We start from the raw sequence: 17,765 nt of genomic DNA, 5'->3' as shown, positions 1-17,765 counted from the left end.
TAGAGATAGGTTCAATTCATCTATAAGAATGATTCTGGATCAATTCCATTGAGAGTTTGTCAAATTTTATCGCGTTTTTTAATCGTGATGGTTACCAGTCCAAATTCGTAGATCAAAAATTTCAATGACATAGGGATAGGTTCAATTCATCTATAGGAATGATTCTGGATGAATTTCATTGCGAGTTTTTCAAAGTTGATCGCGCTTTTTATTCGCGATGGTTACCAGTCCAAATTCAATGAACAAACATTTCTGTCACTTTGAAGTGATTTTCTATTCATCCATTGGGACTGGGAGGGTAAATTTTCATTTTTGAATGTCAACGGCCATATCACGTAGAACGCACCTGGTCTCGTCAGCTCCCAGAAGTTAAGTAACGTCGAGTCCCGTTAGTACTTGGAAGGGTGACCGCTTGGGAATACGGGATGTCGTTGGCGATGGATAGTTTGTTTTCAATAACAAATTTCTTGACATTTTTTTTCAATCACGATGGTTACCAGTCCAATTTCGTAGATGAAACATTTCAATGCCTTAGAGATAGGTTCAATTCATCTATAAGAATGATTCTGGATCAATTCCATTGAGAGTTTGTCAAATTTTATCGCGTTATTAATCGTGATGGTTACCAGTCCAAATTCGTAGATCAAAAATTTCAATGACATAGGGATAGGTTCAATTCATCAATAGGAATGACTCTGGATGAATTTCATTGCGAGTTTTTCAAAGTTGATCGCGCTTTTTATTCGCGATGGTTACCAATCCAAATTCAATGAACAAACATTTCTGTCACTTTGAAGTGATTTTCTATTCATCCATTGGGACTGGGAGGGTAAATTTTCATTTTTGAATGTCAACGGCCATATCACGTAGAAAGCACCTGGTCTCGTCAGCTCCCAGAAGTTAAGTTACGTCGAGTCCCGTTAGTACTTGGAAGGGTGACCGCTTGGGAATACGGGATGTCGTTGGCGATGGATAGTTTGTTTTCAATAACAAATTTCTTGACATTTTTTTTCAATCACGATGGTTACCAGTCCAATTTCGTAGATGAAACATTTCAATGCCTTAGAGATAGGTTCAATTCATCTATAAGAATGATTCTGGATCAATTCCATTGAGAGTTTGTCAAATTTTATCGCGTTTTTCAATCGTTATGGTTACCAGTCCAAATTCGTAGATCAAAAATTTCAATGACATAGGGATAGGTTCAATTCATCTATAGGAATGATTCTGGATGAATTTCATTGCGAGTTTTTCAAAGTTGATCGCGCTTTTTATTCGCGATGGTTACCAGTCAAAATTCAATGAACAAACATTTCTGTCACTTTGAAGTGATTTTCTATTCATCCATTGGGACTGGGAGGGTAAATTTTCATTTTTGAATGTCAACGGCCATATCACGTAGAACGCACTTGGTCTCGTCAGCTCCCAGAAGTTAAGTTACGTCGAGTCCCGTTAGTACTTGGAAGGGTGACCGCTTGGGAATACGGGATGTCGTTGGCGATGGATAGTTTGTTTTCAATAACAAATTTCTTGACATTTTTTTTCAATCACGATGGTTACCAGTCCAATTTCTTAGATGAAACATTTCAATGCCTTAGAGATAGGTTCAATTCATCTATAAGAATGATTCTGGATCAATTCCATTGAGAGTTTGTCAAATTTTATCGCGTTTTTTAATCGTGATGGTTACCAGTCCAAATTCGTAGATCAAAAATTTCAATGACATAGGGATAGGTTCAATTCATCTATAGGAATGATTCTGGATGAATTTCATTGCGAGTTTTTCAAAGTTGATCGCGCTTTTTATTCGCGATGGTTACCAGTCCAAATTCAATGAACAAACATTTCTGTCACTTTGAAGTGATTTTCTATTCATCCATTGGGACTGGGAGGGTAAATTTTCATTTTTGAATGTCAACGGCCATATCACGTAGAACGCACCTGGTCTCGTCAGCTCCCAGAAGTTAAGTAACGTCGAGTCCCGTTAGTACTTGGAAGGGTGACCGCTTGGGAATACGGGATGTCGTTGGCGATGGATAGTTTGTTTTCAATAACAAATTTCTTGACATTTTTTTTCAATCACGATGGTTACCAGTCCAATTTCGTAGATGAAACATTTCAATGCCTTAGAGGTAGGTTCAATTCATCTATAAGAATGATTCTGGATCAATTCCATTGAGAGTTTGTCAAATTTTATCGCGTTATTAATCGTGATGGTTACCAGTCCAAATTCGTAGATCAAAAATTTCAATGACATAGGGATAGGTTCAATTCATCAATAGGAATGACTCTGGATGAATTTCATTGCGAGTTTTTCAAAGTTGATCGCGCTTTTTATTCGCGATGGTTACCAATCCAAATTCAATGAACAAACATTTCTGTCACTTTGAAGTGATTTTCTATTCATCCATTGGGACTGGGAGGGTAAATTTTCATTTTTGAATGTCAACGGCCATATCACGTAGAAAGCACCTGGTCTCGTCAGCTCCCAGAAGTTAAGTTACGTCGAGTCCCGTTAGTACTTGGAAGGGTGACCGCTTGGGAATACGGGATGTCGTTGGCGATGGATAGTTTGTTTTCAATAACAAATTTCTTGACATTTTTTTTCAATCACGATGGTTACCAGTCCAATTTCGTAGATGAAACATTTCAATGCCTTAGAGATAGGTTCAATTCATCTATAAGAATGATTCTGGATCAATTCCATTGAGAGTTTGTCAAATTTTATCGCGTTTTTCAATCGTTATGGTTACCAGTCCAAATTCGTAGATCAAAAATTTCAATGACATAGGGATAGGTTCAATTCATCTATAGGAATGATTCTGGATGAATTTCATTGCGAGTTTTTCAAAGTTGATCGCGCTTTTTATTCGCGATGGTTACCAGTCAAAATTCAATGAACAAACATTTCTGTCACTTTGAAGTGATTTTCTATTCATCCATTGGGACTGGGAGGGTAAATTTTCATTTTTGAATGTCAACGGCCATATCACGTAGAACGCACTTGGTCTCGTCAGCTCCCAGAAGTTAAGTTACGTCGAGTCCCGTTAGTACTTGGAAGGGTGACCGCTTGGGAATACGGGATGTCGTTGGCGATGGATAGTTTGTTTTCAATAACAAATTTCTTGACATTTTTTTTCAATCACGATGGTTACCAGTCCAATTTCTTAGATGAAACATTTCAATGCCTTAGAGATAGGTTCAATTCATCTATAAGAATGATTCTGGATCAATTCCATTGAGAGTTTGTCAAATTTTATCGCGTTTTTCAATCGTTATGGTTACCAGTCCAAATTCGTAGATCAAAAATTTCAATGACATAGGGATAGGTTCAATTCATCTATAGGAATGATTCTGGATGAATTTCATTGCGAGTTTTTCAAAGTTGATCGCGCTTTTTATTCGCGATGGTTACCAGTCAAAATTCAATGAACAAACATTTCTGTCACTTTGAAGTGATTTTCTATTCATCCATTGGGACTGGGAGGGTAAATTTTCATTTTTGAATGTCAACGGCCATATCACGTAGAACGCACTTGGTCTCGTCAGCTCCCAGAAGTTAAGTTACGTCGAGTCCCGTTAGTACTTGGAAGGGTGACCGCTTGGGAATACGGGATGTCGTTGGCGATGGATAGTTTGTTTTCAATAACAAATTTCTTGACATTTTTTTTCAATCACGATGGTTACCAGTCCAATTTCTTAGATGAAACATTTCAATGCCTTAGAGATAGGTTCAATTCATCTATAAGAATGATTCTGGATCAATTCCATTGAGAGTTTGTCAAATTTTATCGCGTTTTTTAATCGTGATGGTTACCAGTCCAAATTCGTAGATCAAAAATTTCAATGACATAGGGATAGGTTCAATTCATCTATAGGAATGATTCTGGATGAATTTCATTGCGAGTTTTTCAAAGTTGATCGCGCTTTTTATTCGCGATGGTTACCAGTCCAAATTCAATGAACAAACATTTCTGTCACTTTGAAGTGATTTTCTATTCATCCATTGGGACTGGGAGGGTAAATTTTCATTTTTGAATGTCAACGGCCATATCACGTAGAACGCACCTGGTCTCGTCAGCTCCCAGAAGTTAAGTAACGTCGAGTCCCGTTAGTACTTGGAAGGGTGACCGCTTGGGAATACGGGATGTCGTTGGCGATGGATAGTTTGTTTTCAATAACAAATTTCTTGACATTTTTTTTCAATCACGATGGTTACCAGTCCAATTTCGTAGATGAAACATTTCAATGCCTTAGAGATAGGTTCAATTCATCTATAAGAATGATTCTGGATCAATTCCATTGAGAGTTTGTCAAATTTTATCGCGTTATTAATCGTGATGGTTACCAGTCCAAATTCGTAGATCAAAAATTTCAATGACATAGGGATAGGTTCAATTCATCAATAGGAATGACTCTGGATGAATTTCATTGCGAGTTTTTCAAAGTTGATCGCGCTTTTTATTCACGATGGTTACCAATCCAAATTCAATGAACAAACATTTCTGTCACTTTGAAGTGATTTTCTATTCATCCATTGGGACTGGGAGGGTAAATTTTCATTTTTGAATGTCAACGGCCATATCACGTAGAAAGCACCTGGTCTCGTCAGCTCCCAGAAGTTAAGTTACGTCGAGTCCCGTTAGTACTTGGAAGGGTGACCGCTTGGGAATACGGGATGTCGTTGGCGATGGATAGTTTGTTTTCAATAACAAATTTCTTGACATTTTTTTTCAATCACGATGGTTACCAGTCCAATTTCGTAGATGAAACATTTCAATGCCTTAGAGATAGGTTCAATTCATCTATAAGAATGATTCTGGATCAATTCCATTGAGAGTTTGTCAAATTTTATCGCGTTATTAATCGTGATGGTTACCAGTCCAAATTCGTAGATCAAAAATTTCAATGACATAGGGATAGGTTCAATTCATCTATAGGAATGATTCTGGATGAATTTCATTGCGAGTTTTTCAAAGTTGATCGCGCTTTTTATTCGCGATGGTTACCAGTCCAAATTCAATGAACAAACATTTCTGTCACTTTGAAGTGATTTTCTATTCATCCATTGGGACTGGGAGGGTAAATTTTCATTTTTGAATGTCAACGGCCATATCACGTAGAACGCACCTGGTCTCGTCAGCTCCCAGAAGTTAAGTTACGTCGAGTCCCGTTAGTACTTGGAAGGGTGACCGCTTGGGAATACGGGATGTCGTTGGCGATGGATAGTTTGTTTTCAATAACAAATTTCTTGACATTTTTTTTCAATCACGATGGTTACCAGTCCAATTTCGTAGATGAAACATTTCAATGCCTTAGAGATAGGTTCAATTCATCTATAAGAATGATTCTGGATCAATTCCATTGAGAGTTTGTCAAATTTTATCGCGTTATTAATCGTGATGGTTACCAGTCCAAATTCGTAGATCAAAAATTTCAATGACATAGGGATAGGTTCAATTCATCAATAGGAATGACTCTGGATGAATTTCATTGCGAGTTTTTCAAAGTTGATCGCGCTTTTTATTCACGATGGTTACCAATCCAAATTCAATGAACAAACATTTCTGTCACTTTGAAGTGATTTTCTATTCATCCATTGGGACTGGGAGGGTAAATTTTCATTTTTGAATGTCAACGGCCATATCACGTAGAAAGCACCTGGTCTCGTCAGCTCCCAGAAGTTAAGTTACGTCGAGTCCCGTTAGTACTTGGAAGGGTGACCGCTTGGGAATACGGGATGTCGTTGGCGATGGATAGTTTGTTTTCAATAACAAATTTCTTGACATTTTTTTTCAATCACGATGGTTACCAGTCCAATTTCGTAGATGAAACATTTCAATGCCTTAGAGATAGGTTCAATTCATCTATAAGAATGATTCTGGATCAATTCCATTGAGAGTTTGTCAAATTTTATCGCGTTTTTCAATCGTTATGGTTACCAGTCCAAATTCGTAGATCAAAAATTTCAATGACATAGGGATAGGTTCAATTCATCTATAGGAATGATTCTGGATGAATTTCATTGCGAGTTTTTCAAAGTTGATCGCGCTTTTTATTCGCGATGGTTACCAGTCAAAATTCAATGAACAAACATTTCTGTCACTTTGAAGTGATTTTCTATTCATCCATTGGGACTGGGAGGGTAAATTTTCATTTTTGAATGTCAACGGCCATATCACGTAGAACGCACCTGGTCTCGTCAGCTCCCAGAAGTTAAGTTACGTCGAGTCCCGTTAGTACTTGGAAGGGTGACCGCTTGGGAATACGGGATGTCGTTGGCGATGGATAGTTTGTTTTCAATAACAAATTTCTTGACATTTTTTTTCAATCACGATGGTTACCAGTCCAATTTCGTAGATGAAACATTTCAATGCCTTAGAGATAGGTTCAATTCATCTATAAGAATGATTCTGGATCAATTCCATTGAGAGTTTGTCAAATTTTATCGCGTTATTAATCGTGATGGTTACCAGTCCAAATTCGTAGATCAAAAATTTCAATGACATAGGGATAGGTTCAATTCATCTATAGGAATGATTCTGGATGAATTTCATTGCGAGTTTTTCAAAGTTGATCGCGCTTTTTATTCGCGATGGTTACCAGTCCAAATTCAATGAACAAACATTTCTGTCACTTTGAAGTGATTTTCTATTCATCCATTGGGACTGGGAGGGTAAATTTTCATTTTTGAATGTCAACGGCCATATCACGTAGAACGCACCTGGTCTCGTCAGCTCCCAGAAGTTAAGTTACGTCGAGTCCCGTTAGTACTTGGAAGGGTGACCGCTTGGGAATACGGGATGTCGTTGGCGATGGATAGTTTGTTTTCAATAACAAATTTCTTGACATTTTTTTTCAATCACGATGGTTACCAGTCCAATTTCGTAGATGAAACATTTCAATGCCTTAGAGATAGGTTCAATTCATCTATAAGAATGATTCTGGATCAATTCCATTGAGAGTTTGTCAAATTTTATCGCGTTATTAATCGTGATGGTTACCAGTCCAAATTCGTAGATCAAAAATTTCAATGACATAGGGATAGGTTCAATTCATCTATAGGAATGATTCTGGATGAATTTCATTGCGAGTTTTTCAAAGTTTATCGCGCTTTTTATTCGCGATGGTTACCAGTCCAAATTCAATGAACAAACATTTCTGTCACTTTGAAGTGATTTTCTATTCATCCATTGGGACTGGGAGGGTAAATTTTCATTTTTGAATGTCAACGGCCATATCACGTAGAACGCACTTGGTCTCGTCAGCTCCCAGAAGTTAAGTTACGTCGAGTCCCGTTAGTACTTGGAAGGGTGACCGCTTGGGAATACGGGATGTCGTTGGCGATGGATAGTTTGTTTTCAATAACAAATTTCTTGACATTTTTTTTCAATCACGATGGTTACCAGTCCAATTTCGTAGATGAAACATTTCAATGCCTTAGAGATAGGTTCAATTCATCTATAAGAATGATTCTGGATCAATTCCATTGAGAGTTTGTCAAATTTTATCGCGTTATTAATCGTGATGGTTACCAGTCCAAATTCGTAGATCAAAAATTTCAATGACATAGGGATAGGTTCAATTCATCTATAGGAATGATTCTGGATGAATTTCATTGCGAGTTTTTCAAAGTTGATCGCGCTTTTTATTCGCGATGGTTACCAGTCAAAATTCAATGAACAAACATTTCTGTCACTTTGAAGTGATTTTCTATTCATCCATTGGGACTGGGAGGGTAAATTTTCATTTTTGAATGTCAACGGCCATATCACGTAGAACGCACTTGGTCTCGTCAGCTCCCAGAAGTTAAGTTACGTCGAGTCCCGTTAGTACTTGGAAGGGTGACCGCTTGGGAATACGGGATGTCGTTGGCGATGGATAGTTTGTTTTCAATAACAAATTTCTTGACATTTTTTTTCAATCACGATGGTTACCAGTCCAATTTCTTAGATGAAACATTTCAATGCCTTAGAGATAGGTTCAATTCATCTATAAGAATGATTCTGGATCAATTCCATTGAGAGTTTGTCAAATTTTATCGCGTTTTTTAATCGTGATGGTTACCAGTCCAAATTCGTAGATCAAAAATTTCAATGACATAGGGATAGGTTCAATTCATCTATAGGAATGATTCTGGATGAATTTCATTGCGAGTTTTTCAAAGTTGATCGCGCTTTTTATTCGCGATGGTTACCAGTCCAAATTCAATGAACAAACATTTCTGTCACTTTGAAGTGATTTTCTATTCATCCATTGGGACTGGGAGGGTAAATTTTCATTTTTGAATGTCAACGGCCATATCACGTAGAACGCACCTGGTCTCGTCAGCTCCCAGAAGTTAAGTAACGTCGAGTCCCGTTAGTACTTGGAAGGGTGACCGCTTGGGAATACGGGATGTCGTTGGCGATGGATAGTTTGTTTTCAATAACAAATTTCTTGACATTTTTTTTCAATCACGATGGTTACCAGTCCAATTTCGTAGATGAAACATTTCAATGCCTTAGAGATAGGTTCAATTCATCTATAAGAATGATTCTGGATCAATTCCATTGAGAGTTTGTCAAATTTTATCGCGTTATTAATCGTGATGGTTACCAGTCCAAATTCGTAGATCAAAAATTTCAATGACATAGGGATAGGTTCAATTCATCAATAGGAATGACTCTGGATGAATTTCATTGCGAGTTTTTCAAAGTTGATCGCGCTTTTTATTCACGATGGTTACCAATCCAAATTCAATGAACAAACATTTCTGTCACTTTGAAGTGATTTTCTATTCATCCATTGGGACTGGGAGGGTAAATTTTCATTTTTGAATGTCAACGGCCATATCACGTAGAAAGCACCTGGTCTCGTCAGCTCCCAGAAGTTAAGTTACGTCGAGTCCCGTTAGTACTTGGAAGGGTGACCGCTTGGGAATACGGGATGTCGTTGGCGATGGATAGTTTGTTTTCAATAACAAATTTCTTGACATTTTTTTTCAATCACGATGGTTACCAGTCCAATTTCGTAGATGAAACATTTCAATGCCTTAGAGATAGGTTCAATTCATCTATAAGAATGATTCTGGATCAATTCCATTGAGAGTTTGTCAAATTTTATCGCGTTATTAATCGTGATGGTTACCAGTCCAAATTCGTAGATCAAAAATTTCAATGACATAGGGATAGGTTCAATTCATCAATAGGAATGACTCTGGATGAATTTCATTGCGAGTTTTTCAAAGTTGATCGCGCTTTTTATTCACGATGGTTACCAATCCAAATTCAATGAACAAACATTTCTGTCACTTTGAAGTGATTTTCTATTCATCCATTGGGACTGGGAGGGTAAATTTTCATTTTTGAATGTCAACGGCCATATCACGTAGAAAGCACCTGGTCTCGTCAGCTCCCAGAAGTTAAGTTACGTCGAGTCCCGTTAGTACTTGGAAGGGTGACCGCTTGGGAATACGGGATGTCGTTGGCGATGGATAGTTTGTTTTCAATAACAAATTTCTTGACATTTTTTTTCAATCACGATGGTTACCAGTCCAATTTCGTAGATGAAACATTTCAATGCCTTAGAGATAGGTTCAATTCATCTATAAGAATGATTCTGGATCAATTCCATTGAGAGTTTGTCAAATTTTATCGCGTTTTTCAATCGTTATGGTTACCAGTCCAAATTCGTAGATCAAAAATTTCAATGACATAGGGATAGGTTCAATTCATCTATAGGAATGATTCTGGATGAATTTCATTGCGAGTTTTTCAAAGTTGATCGCGCTTTTTATTCGCGATGGTTACCAGTCAAAATTCAATGAACAAACATTTCTGTCACTTTGAAGTGATTTTCTATTCATCCATTGGGACTGGGAGGGTAAATTTTCATTTTTGAATGTCAACGGCCATATCACGTAGAACGCACCTGGTCTCGTCAGCTCCCAGAAGTTAAGTTACGTCGAGTCCCGTTAGTACTTGGAAGGGTGACCGCTTGGGAATACGGGATGTCGTTGGCGATGGATAGTTTGTTTTCAATAACAAATTTCTTGACATTTTTTTTCAATCACGATGGTTACCAGTCCAATTTCGTAGATGAAACATTTCAATGCCTTAGAGATAGGTTCAATTCATCTATAAGAATGATTCTGGATCAATTCCATTGAGAGTTTGTCAAATTTTATCGCGTTATTAATCGTGATGGTTACCAGTCCAAATTCGTAGATCAAAAATTTCAATGACATAGGGATAGGTTCAATTCATCTATAGGAATGATTCTGGATGAATTTCATTGCGAGTTTTTCAAAGTTGATCGCGCTTTTTATTCGCGATGGTTACCAGTCCAAATTCAATGAACAAACATTTCTGTCACTTTGAAGTGATTTTCTATTCATCCATTGGGACTGGGAGGGTAAATTTTCATTTTTGAATGTCAACGGCCATATCACGTAGAACGCACCTGGTCTCGTCAGCTCCCAGAAGTTAAGTTACGTCGAGTCCCGTTAGTACTTGGAAGGGTGACCGCTTGGGAATACGGGATGTCGTTGGCGATGGATAGTTTGTTTTCAATAACAAATTTCTTGACATTTTTTTTCAATCACGATGGTTACCAGTCCAATTTCGTAGATGAAACATTTCAATGCCTTAGAGATAGGTTCAATTCATCTATAAGAATGATTCTGGATCAATTCCATTGAGAGTTTGTCAAATTTTATCGCGTTATTAATCGTGATGGTTACCAGTCCAAATTCGTAGATCAAAAATTTCAATGACATAGGGATAGGTTCAATTCATCAATAGGAATGACTCTGGATGAATTTCATTGCGAGTTTTTCAAAGTTGATCGCGCTTTTTATTCACGATGGTTACCAATCCAAATTCAATGAACAAACATTTCTGTCACTTTGAAGTGATTTTCTATTCATCCATTGGGACTGGGAGGGTAAATTTTCATTTTTGAATGTCAACGGCCATATCACGTAGAAAGCACCTGGTCTCGTCAGCTCCCAGAAGTTAAGTTACGTCGAGTCCCGTTAGTACTTGGAAGGGTGACCGCTTGGGAATACGGGATGTCGTTGGCGATGGATAGTTTGTTTTCAATAACAAATTTCTTGACATTTTTTTTCAATCACGATGGTTACCAGTCCAATTTCGTAGATGAAACATTTCAATGCCTTAGAGATAGGTTCAATTCATCTATAAGAATGATTCTGGATCAATTCCATTGAGAGTTTGTCAAATTTTATCGCGTTTTTCAATCGTTATGGTTACCAGTCCAAATTCGTAGATCAAAAATTTCAATGACATAGGGATAGGTTCAATTCATCTATAGGAATGATTCTGGATGAATTTCATTGCGAGTTTTTCAAAGTTGATCGCGCTTTTTATTCGCGATGGTTACCAGTCAAAATTCAATGAACAAACATTTCTGTCACTTTGAAGTGATTTTCTATTCATCCATTGGGACTGGGAGGGTAAATTTTCATTTTTGAATGTCAACGGCCATATCACGTAGAACGCACCTGGTCTCGTCAGCTCCCAGAAGTTAAGTTACGTCGAGTCCCGTTAGTACTTGGAAGGGTGACCGCTTGGGAATACGGGATGTCGTTGGCGATGGATAGTTTGTTTTCAATAACAAATTTCTTGACATTTTTTTTCAATCACGATGGTTACCAGTCCAATTTCTTAGATGAAACATTTCAATGCCTTAGAGATAGGTTCAATTCATCTATAAGAATGATTCTGGATCAATTCCATTGAGAGTTTGTCAAATTTTATCGCGTTATTAATCGTGATGGTTACCAGTCCAAATTCGTAGATCAAAAATTTCAATGACATAGGGATAGGTTCAATTCATCTATAGGAATGATTCTGGATGAATTTCATTGCGAGTTTTTCAAAGTTGATCGCGCTTTTTATTCGCGATGGTTACCAGTCCAAATTCAATGAACAAACATTTCTGTCACTTTGAAGTGATTTTCTATTCATCCATTGGGACTGGGAGGGTAAATTTTCATTTTTGAATGTCAACGGCCATATCACGTAGAACGCACCTGGTCTCGTCAGCTCCCAGAAGTTAAGTAACGTCGAGTCCCGTTAGTACTTGGAAGGGTGACCGCTTGGGAATACGGGATGTCGTTGGCGATGGATAGTTTGTTTTCAATAACAAATTTCTTGACATTTTTTTTCAATCACGATGGTTACCAGTCCAATTTCGTAGATGAAACATTTCAATGCCTTAGAGATAGGTTCAATTCATCTATAAGAATGATTCTGGATCAATTCCATTGAGAGTTTGTCAAATTTTATCGCGTTATTAATCGTGATGGTTACCAGTCCAAATTCGTAGATCAAAAATTTCAATGACATAGGGATAGGTTCAATTCATCTATAGGAATGATTCTGGATGAATTTCATTGCGAGTTTTTCAAAGTTTATCGCGCTTTTTATTCGCGATGGTTACCAGTCCAAATTCAATGAACAAACATTTCTGTCACTTTGAAGTGATTTTCTATTCATCCATTGGGACTGGGAGGGTAAATTTTCATTTTTGAATGTCAACGGCCATATCACGTAGAACGCACTTGGTCTCGTCAGCTCCCAGAAGTTAAGTTACGTCGAGTCCCGTTAGTACTTGGAAGGGTGACCGCTTGGGAATACGGGATGTCGTTGGCGATGGATAGTTTGTTTTCAATAACAAATTTCTTGACATTTTTTTTCAATCACGATGGTTACCAGTCCAATTTCGTAGATGAAACATTTCAATGCCTTAGAGATAGGTTCAATTCATCTATAAGAATGATTCTGGATCAATTCCATTGAGAGTTTGTCAAATTTTATCGCGTTATTAATCGTGATGGTTACCAGTCCAAATTCGTAGATCAAAAATTTCAATGACATAGGGATAGGTTCAATTCATCTATAGGAATGATTCTGGATGAATTTCATTGCGAGTTTTTCAAAGTTGATCGCGCTTTTTATTCGCGATGGTTACCAGTCCAAATTCAATGAACAAACATTTCTGTCACTTTGAAGTGATTTTCTATTCATCCATTGGGACTGGGAGGGTAAATTTTCATTTTTGAATGTCAACGGCCATATCACGTAGAACGCACCTGGTCTCGTCAGCTCCCAGAAGTTAAGTTACGTCGAGTCCCGTTAGTACTTGGAAGGGTGACCGCTTGGGAATACGGGATGTCGTTGGCGATGGATAGTTTGTTTTCAATAACAAATTTCTTGACATTTTTTTTCAATCACGATGGTTACCAGTCCAATTTCTTAGATGAAACATTTCAATGCCTTAGAGATAGGTTCAATTCATCTATAAGAATGATTCTGGATCAATTCCATTGAGAGTTTGTCAAATTTTATCGCGTTATTAATCGTGATGGTTACCAGTCCAAATTCGTAGATCAAAAATTTCAATGACATAGGGATAGGTTCAATTCATCTATAGGAATGATTCTGGATGAATTTCATTGCGAGTTTTTCAAAGTTGATCGCGCTTTTTATTCGCGATGGTTACCAGTCCAAATTCAATGAACAAACATTTATGTCACTTTGAAGTGATTTTCTATTCATCCATTGGGACTGGGAGGGTAAATTTTCATTTTTGAATGTCAACGGCCATATCACGTAGAACGCACCTGGTCTCGTCAGCTCCCAGAAGTTAAGTTACGTCGAGTCCCGTTAGTACTTGGAAGGGTGACCGCTTTGGAATACGGGATGTCGTTGGCGATGGATAGTTTGTTTTCAATAACAAATTTCTTGGCATTTTTTTTCAATCACGATGGTTACCAGTCCAATTTCGTAGATGAAACATTTCAATGCCTTAGAGATAGGTTCAATTCATCTATAAGAATGATTCTGGATCAATTCCATTGAGAGTTTGTCAAATTTTATCGCGTTTTTTAATCGTGATGGTTACCAGTCCAAATTCGTAGATCAAAAATTTCAATGACATAGGGATAGGTTCAATTCATCTATAGGAATGATTCTGGATGAATTTCATTGCGAGTTTTTCAAAGTTGATCGCGCTTTTTATTCGCGATGGTTACCAGTCCAAATTCAATGAACAAACATTTCTGTCACTTTGAAGTGATTTTCTATTCATCCATTGGGACTGGGAGGGTAAATTTTCATTTTTGAATGTCAACGGCCATATCACGTAGAACGCACTTGGTCTCGTCAGCTCCCAGAAGTTAAGTTACGTCGAGTCCCGTTAGTACTTGGAAGGGTGACCGCTTGGGAATACGGGATGTCGTTGGCGATGGATAGTTTGTTTTCAATAACAAATTTCTTGACATTTTTTTTCAATCACGATGGTTACCAGTCCAATTTCGTAGATGAAACATTTCAATGCCTTAGAGATAGGTTCAATTCATCTATAAGAATGATTCTGGATCAATTCCATTGAGAGTTTGTCAAATTTTATCGCGTTATTAATCGTGATGGTTACCAGTCCAAATTCGTAGATCAAAAATTTCAATGACATAGGGATAGGTTCAATTCATCTATAGGAATGATTCTGGATGAATTTCATTGCGAGTTTTTCAAAGTTGATCGCGCTTTTTATTCGCGATGGTTACCAGTCCAAATTCAATGAACAAACATTTCTGTCACTTTGAAGTGATTTTCTATTCATCCATTGGGACTGGGAGGGTAAATTTTCATTTTTGAATGTCAACGGCCATATCACGTAGAACGCACCTGGTCTCGTCAGCTCCCAGAAGTTAAGTTACGTCGAGTCCCGTTAGTACTTGGAAGGGTGACCGCTTGGGAATACGGGATGTCGTTGGCGATGGATAGTTTGTTTTCAATAACAAATTTCTTGACATTTTTTTTCAATCACGATGGTTACCAGTCCAATTTCGTAGATGAAACATTTCAATGCCTTAGAGATAGGTTCAATTCATCTATAAGAATGATTCTGGATCAATTCCATTGAGAGTTTGTCAAATTTTATCGCGTTATTAATCGTGATGGTTACCAGTCCAAATTCGTAGATCAAAAATTTCAATGACATAGGGATAGGTTCAATTCATCTATAGGAATGATTCTGGATGAATTTCATTGCGAGTTTTTCAAAGTTTATCGCGCTTTTTATTCGCGATGGTTACCAGTCCAAATTCAATGAACAAACATTTCTGTCACTTTGAAGTGATTTTCTATTCATCCATTGGGACTGGGAGGGTAAATTTTCATTTTTGAATGTCAACGGCCATATCACGTAGAACGCACTTGGTCTCGTCAGCTCCCAGAAGTTAAGTTACGTCGAGTCCCGTTAGTACTTGGAAGGGTGACCGCTTGGGAATACGGGATGTCGTTGGCGATGGATAGTTTGTTTTCAATAACAAATTTCTTGACATTTTTTTTCAATCACGATGGTTACCAGTCCAATTTCTTAGATGAAACATTTCAATGCCTTAGAGATAGGTTCAATTCATCTATAAGAATGATTCTGGATCAATTCCATTGAGAGTTTGTCAAATTTTATCGCGTTATTAATCGTGATGGTTACCAGTCCAAATTCGTAGATCAAAAATTTCAATGACATAGGGATAGGTTCAATTCATCTATAGGAATGATTCTGGATGAATTTCATTGCGAGTTTTTCAAAGTTGATCGCGCTTTTTATTCGCGATGGTTACCAGTCCAAATTCAATGAACAAACATTTCTGTCACTTTGAAGTGATTTTCTATTCATCCATTGGGACTGGGAGGGTAAATTTTTCATTTTTGAATGTCAACGGCCATATCACGTAGAACGCACTTGGTCTCGTCAGCTCCCAGAAGTTAAGTTACGTCGAGTCCCGTTAGTACTTGGAAGGGTGACCGCTTGGGAATACGGGATGTCGTTGGCGATGGATAGTTTGTTTTCAATAACAAATTTCTTGACATTTTTTTTCAATCACGATGGTTACCAGTCCAATTTCTTAGATGAAACATTTCAATGCCTTAGAGATAGGTTCAATTCATCTATAAGAATGATTCTGGATCAATTCCATTGAGAGTTTGTCAAATTTTATCGCGTTATTAATCGTGATGGTTACCAGTCCAAATTCGTAGATCAAAAATTTCAATGACATAGGGATAGGTTCAATTCATCTATAGGAATGATTCTGGATGAATTTCATTGCGAGTTTTTCAAAGTTGATCGCGCTTTTTATTCGCGATGGTTACCAGTCCAAATTCAATGAACAAACATTTCTGTCACTTTGAAGTGATTTTCTATTCATCCATTGGGACTGGGAGGGTAAATTTTCATTTTTGAATGTCAACGGCCATATCACGTAGAACGCACTTGGTCTCGTCAGCTCCCAGAAGTTAAGTTACGTCGAGTCCCGTTAGTACTTGGAAGGGTGACCGCTTGGGAATACGGGATGTCGTTGGCGATGGATAGTTTGTTTTCAATAACAAATTTCTTGACATTTTTTTTCAATCACGATGGTTACCAGTCCAATTTCTTAGATGAAACATTTCAATGCCTTAGAGATAGGTTCAATTCATCTATAAGAATGATTCTGGATCAATTCCATTGAGAGTTTGTCAAATTTTATCGCGTTATTAATCGTGATGGTTACCAGTCCAAATTCGTAGATCAAAAATTTCAATGACATAGGGATAGGTTCAATTCATCTATAGGAATGATTCTGGATGAATTTCATTGCGAGTTTTTCAAAGTTGATCGCGCTTTTTATTCGCGATGGTTACCAGTCCAAATTCAATGAACAAACATTTCTGTCACTTTGAAGTGATTTTCTATTCATCCATTGGGACTGGGAGGGTAAATTTTCATTTTTGAATGTCAACGGCCATATCACGTAGAACGCACTTGGTCTCGTCAGCTCCCAGAAGTTAAGTTACGTCGAGTCCCGTTAGTACTTGGAAGGGTGACCGCTTGGGAATACGGGATGTCGTTGGCGATGGATAGTTTGTTTTCAATAACAAATTTCTTGACATTTTTTTTCAATCACGATGGTTACCAGTCCAATTTCTTAGATGAAACATTTCAATGCCTTAGAGATAGGTTCAATTCATCTATAAGAATGATTCTGGATCAATTCCATTGAGAGTTTGTCAAATTTTATCGCGTTATTAATCGTGATGGTTACCAGTCCAAATTCGTAGATCAAAAATTTCAATGACATAGGGATAGGTTCAATTCATCTATAGGAATGATTCTGGATGAATTTCATTGCGAGTTTTTCAAAGTTGATCGCGCTTTTTATTCGCGATGGTTACCAGTCCAAATTCAATGAACAAACATTTCTGTCACTTTGAAGTGATTTTCTATTCATCCATTGGGACTGGGAGGGTAAATTTTTCATTTTTGAATGTCAACGGCCATATCACGTAGAACGCACTTGGTCTCGTCAGCTCCCAGAAGTTAAGTTACGTCGAGTCCCGTTAGTACTTGGAAGGGTGACCGCTTGGGAATACGGGATGTCGTTGGCGATGGATAGTTTGTTTTCAATAACAAATTTCTTGACATTTTTTTTCAATCACGATGGTTACCAGTCCAATTTCTTAGATGAAACATTTCAATGCCTTAGAGATAGGTTCAATTCATCTATAAGAATGATTCTGGATCAATTCCATTGAGAGTTTGTCAAATTTTATCGCGTTATTAATCGTGATGGTTACCAGTCCAAATTCGTAGATCAAAAATTTCAATGACATAGGGATAGGTTCAATTCATCTATAGGAATGATTCTGGATGAATTTCATTGCGAGTTTTTCAAAGTTTATCGCGCTTTTTATTCGCGATGGTTACCAGTC

The 17,765-nt window shown here is 37.5% G+C and overlaps 7 non-coding genes and 26 pseudogenes across 7 annotated transcripts; all 33 read left to right on the top strand.

The window, feature by feature from the left end:
- The first annotated feature begins 318 nt into the window (after positions 1 to 318).
- LOC124316916 lies at positions 319 to 437 on the top strand (annotated as a pseudogene).
- A 412-nt stretch (positions 438 to 849) lies between these two features.
- On the top strand, positions 850 to 968 carry LOC124317112. The gene has a single exon (XR_006912070.1). It is a non-coding gene; the product is annotated as a 5S ribosomal RNA (ribosomal RNA).
- A 413-nt stretch (positions 969 to 1,381) lies between these two features.
- Positions 1,382 to 1,500, top strand: LOC124317560 (annotated as a pseudogene).
- Positions 1,501 to 1,913: 413 nt separating this feature from the next.
- On the top strand, positions 1,914 to 2,032 carry LOC124316915 (annotated as a pseudogene).
- A 412-nt stretch (positions 2,033 to 2,444) lies between these two features.
- On the top strand, positions 2,445 to 2,563 carry LOC124317101. The gene has a single exon (XR_006912069.1). It is a non-coding gene; the product is annotated as a 5S ribosomal RNA (ribosomal RNA).
- A 413-nt stretch (positions 2,564 to 2,976) lies between these two features.
- Positions 2,977 to 3,095, top strand: LOC124317559 (annotated as a pseudogene).
- A 413-nt stretch (positions 3,096 to 3,508) lies between these two features.
- On the top strand, positions 3,509 to 3,627 carry LOC124317558 (annotated as a pseudogene).
- Positions 3,628 to 4,040: 413 nt separating this feature from the next.
- LOC124316914 lies at positions 4,041 to 4,159 on the top strand (annotated as a pseudogene).
- Positions 4,160 to 4,571: 412 nt separating this feature from the next.
- On the top strand, positions 4,572 to 4,690 carry LOC124317042. The gene has a single exon (XR_006912067.1). It is a non-coding gene; the product is annotated as a 5S ribosomal RNA (ribosomal RNA).
- Positions 4,691 to 5,102: 412 nt separating this feature from the next.
- LOC124317149 lies at positions 5,103 to 5,221 on the top strand (annotated as a pseudogene).
- A 412-nt stretch (positions 5,222 to 5,633) lies between these two features.
- LOC124316930 lies at positions 5,634 to 5,752 on the top strand. The gene has a single exon (XR_006912055.1). It is a non-coding gene; the product is annotated as a 5S ribosomal RNA (ribosomal RNA).
- Positions 5,753 to 6,165: 413 nt separating this feature from the next.
- LOC124317147 lies at positions 6,166 to 6,284 on the top strand (annotated as a pseudogene).
- Positions 6,285 to 6,696: 412 nt separating this feature from the next.
- Positions 6,697 to 6,815, top strand: LOC124317145 (annotated as a pseudogene).
- Positions 6,816 to 7,227: 412 nt separating this feature from the next.
- LOC124317557 lies at positions 7,228 to 7,346 on the top strand (annotated as a pseudogene).
- Positions 7,347 to 7,758: 412 nt separating this feature from the next.
- On the top strand, positions 7,759 to 7,877 carry LOC124317555 (annotated as a pseudogene).
- Positions 7,878 to 8,290: 413 nt separating this feature from the next.
- Positions 8,291 to 8,409, top strand: LOC124316912 (annotated as a pseudogene).
- A 412-nt stretch (positions 8,410 to 8,821) lies between these two features.
- On the top strand, positions 8,822 to 8,940 carry LOC124317539. The gene has a single exon (XR_006912112.1). It is a non-coding gene; the product is annotated as a 5S ribosomal RNA (ribosomal RNA).
- A 412-nt stretch (positions 8,941 to 9,352) lies between these two features.
- On the top strand, positions 9,353 to 9,471 carry LOC124317424. The gene has a single exon (XR_006912099.1). It is a non-coding gene; the product is annotated as a 5S ribosomal RNA (ribosomal RNA).
- Positions 9,472 to 9,884: 413 nt separating this feature from the next.
- LOC124317144 lies at positions 9,885 to 10,003 on the top strand (annotated as a pseudogene).
- Positions 10,004 to 10,415: 412 nt separating this feature from the next.
- LOC124317143 lies at positions 10,416 to 10,534 on the top strand (annotated as a pseudogene).
- Positions 10,535 to 10,946: 412 nt separating this feature from the next.
- On the top strand, positions 10,947 to 11,065 carry LOC124317306. The gene has a single exon (XR_006912088.1). It is a non-coding gene; the product is annotated as a 5S ribosomal RNA (ribosomal RNA).
- Positions 11,066 to 11,478: 413 nt separating this feature from the next.
- Positions 11,479 to 11,597, top strand: LOC124317142 (annotated as a pseudogene).
- A 412-nt stretch (positions 11,598 to 12,009) lies between these two features.
- Positions 12,010 to 12,128, top strand: LOC124316911 (annotated as a pseudogene).
- Positions 12,129 to 12,540: 412 nt separating this feature from the next.
- LOC124317554 lies at positions 12,541 to 12,659 on the top strand (annotated as a pseudogene).
- A 412-nt stretch (positions 12,660 to 13,071) lies between these two features.
- Positions 13,072 to 13,190, top strand: LOC124317141 (annotated as a pseudogene).
- Positions 13,191 to 13,602: 412 nt separating this feature from the next.
- On the top strand, positions 13,603 to 13,721 carry LOC124316890 (annotated as a pseudogene).
- A 413-nt stretch (positions 13,722 to 14,134) lies between these two features.
- LOC124317553 lies at positions 14,135 to 14,253 on the top strand (annotated as a pseudogene).
- A 412-nt stretch (positions 14,254 to 14,665) lies between these two features.
- On the top strand, positions 14,666 to 14,784 carry LOC124317140 (annotated as a pseudogene).
- A 412-nt stretch (positions 14,785 to 15,196) lies between these two features.
- Positions 15,197 to 15,315, top strand: LOC124317552 (annotated as a pseudogene).
- Positions 15,316 to 15,728: 413 nt separating this feature from the next.
- Positions 15,729 to 15,847, top strand: LOC124317551 (annotated as a pseudogene).
- Positions 15,848 to 16,259: 412 nt separating this feature from the next.
- On the top strand, positions 16,260 to 16,378 carry LOC124317550 (annotated as a pseudogene).
- Positions 16,379 to 16,790: 412 nt separating this feature from the next.
- Positions 16,791 to 16,909, top strand: LOC124317549 (annotated as a pseudogene).
- A 413-nt stretch (positions 16,910 to 17,322) lies between these two features.
- On the top strand, positions 17,323 to 17,441 carry LOC124317548 (annotated as a pseudogene).
- Positions 17,442 to 17,765: the final 324 nt, after the last annotated feature.

The sequence above is a fragment of the Daphnia pulicaria genome, unplaced genomic scaffold (assembly GCF_021234035.1).
Source record: "Daphnia pulicaria isolate SC F1-1A unplaced genomic scaffold, SC_F0-13Bv2 h1tg000057l, whole genome shotgun sequence".
NCBI classification, from domain to species: domain Eukaryota; kingdom Metazoa; phylum Arthropoda; class Branchiopoda; order Diplostraca; family Daphniidae; genus Daphnia; species Daphnia pulicaria.
The sequence above is the reverse complement of the archived record's forward strand: the minus strand, read 5'-3'. Positions and strand labels throughout refer to the sequence as shown.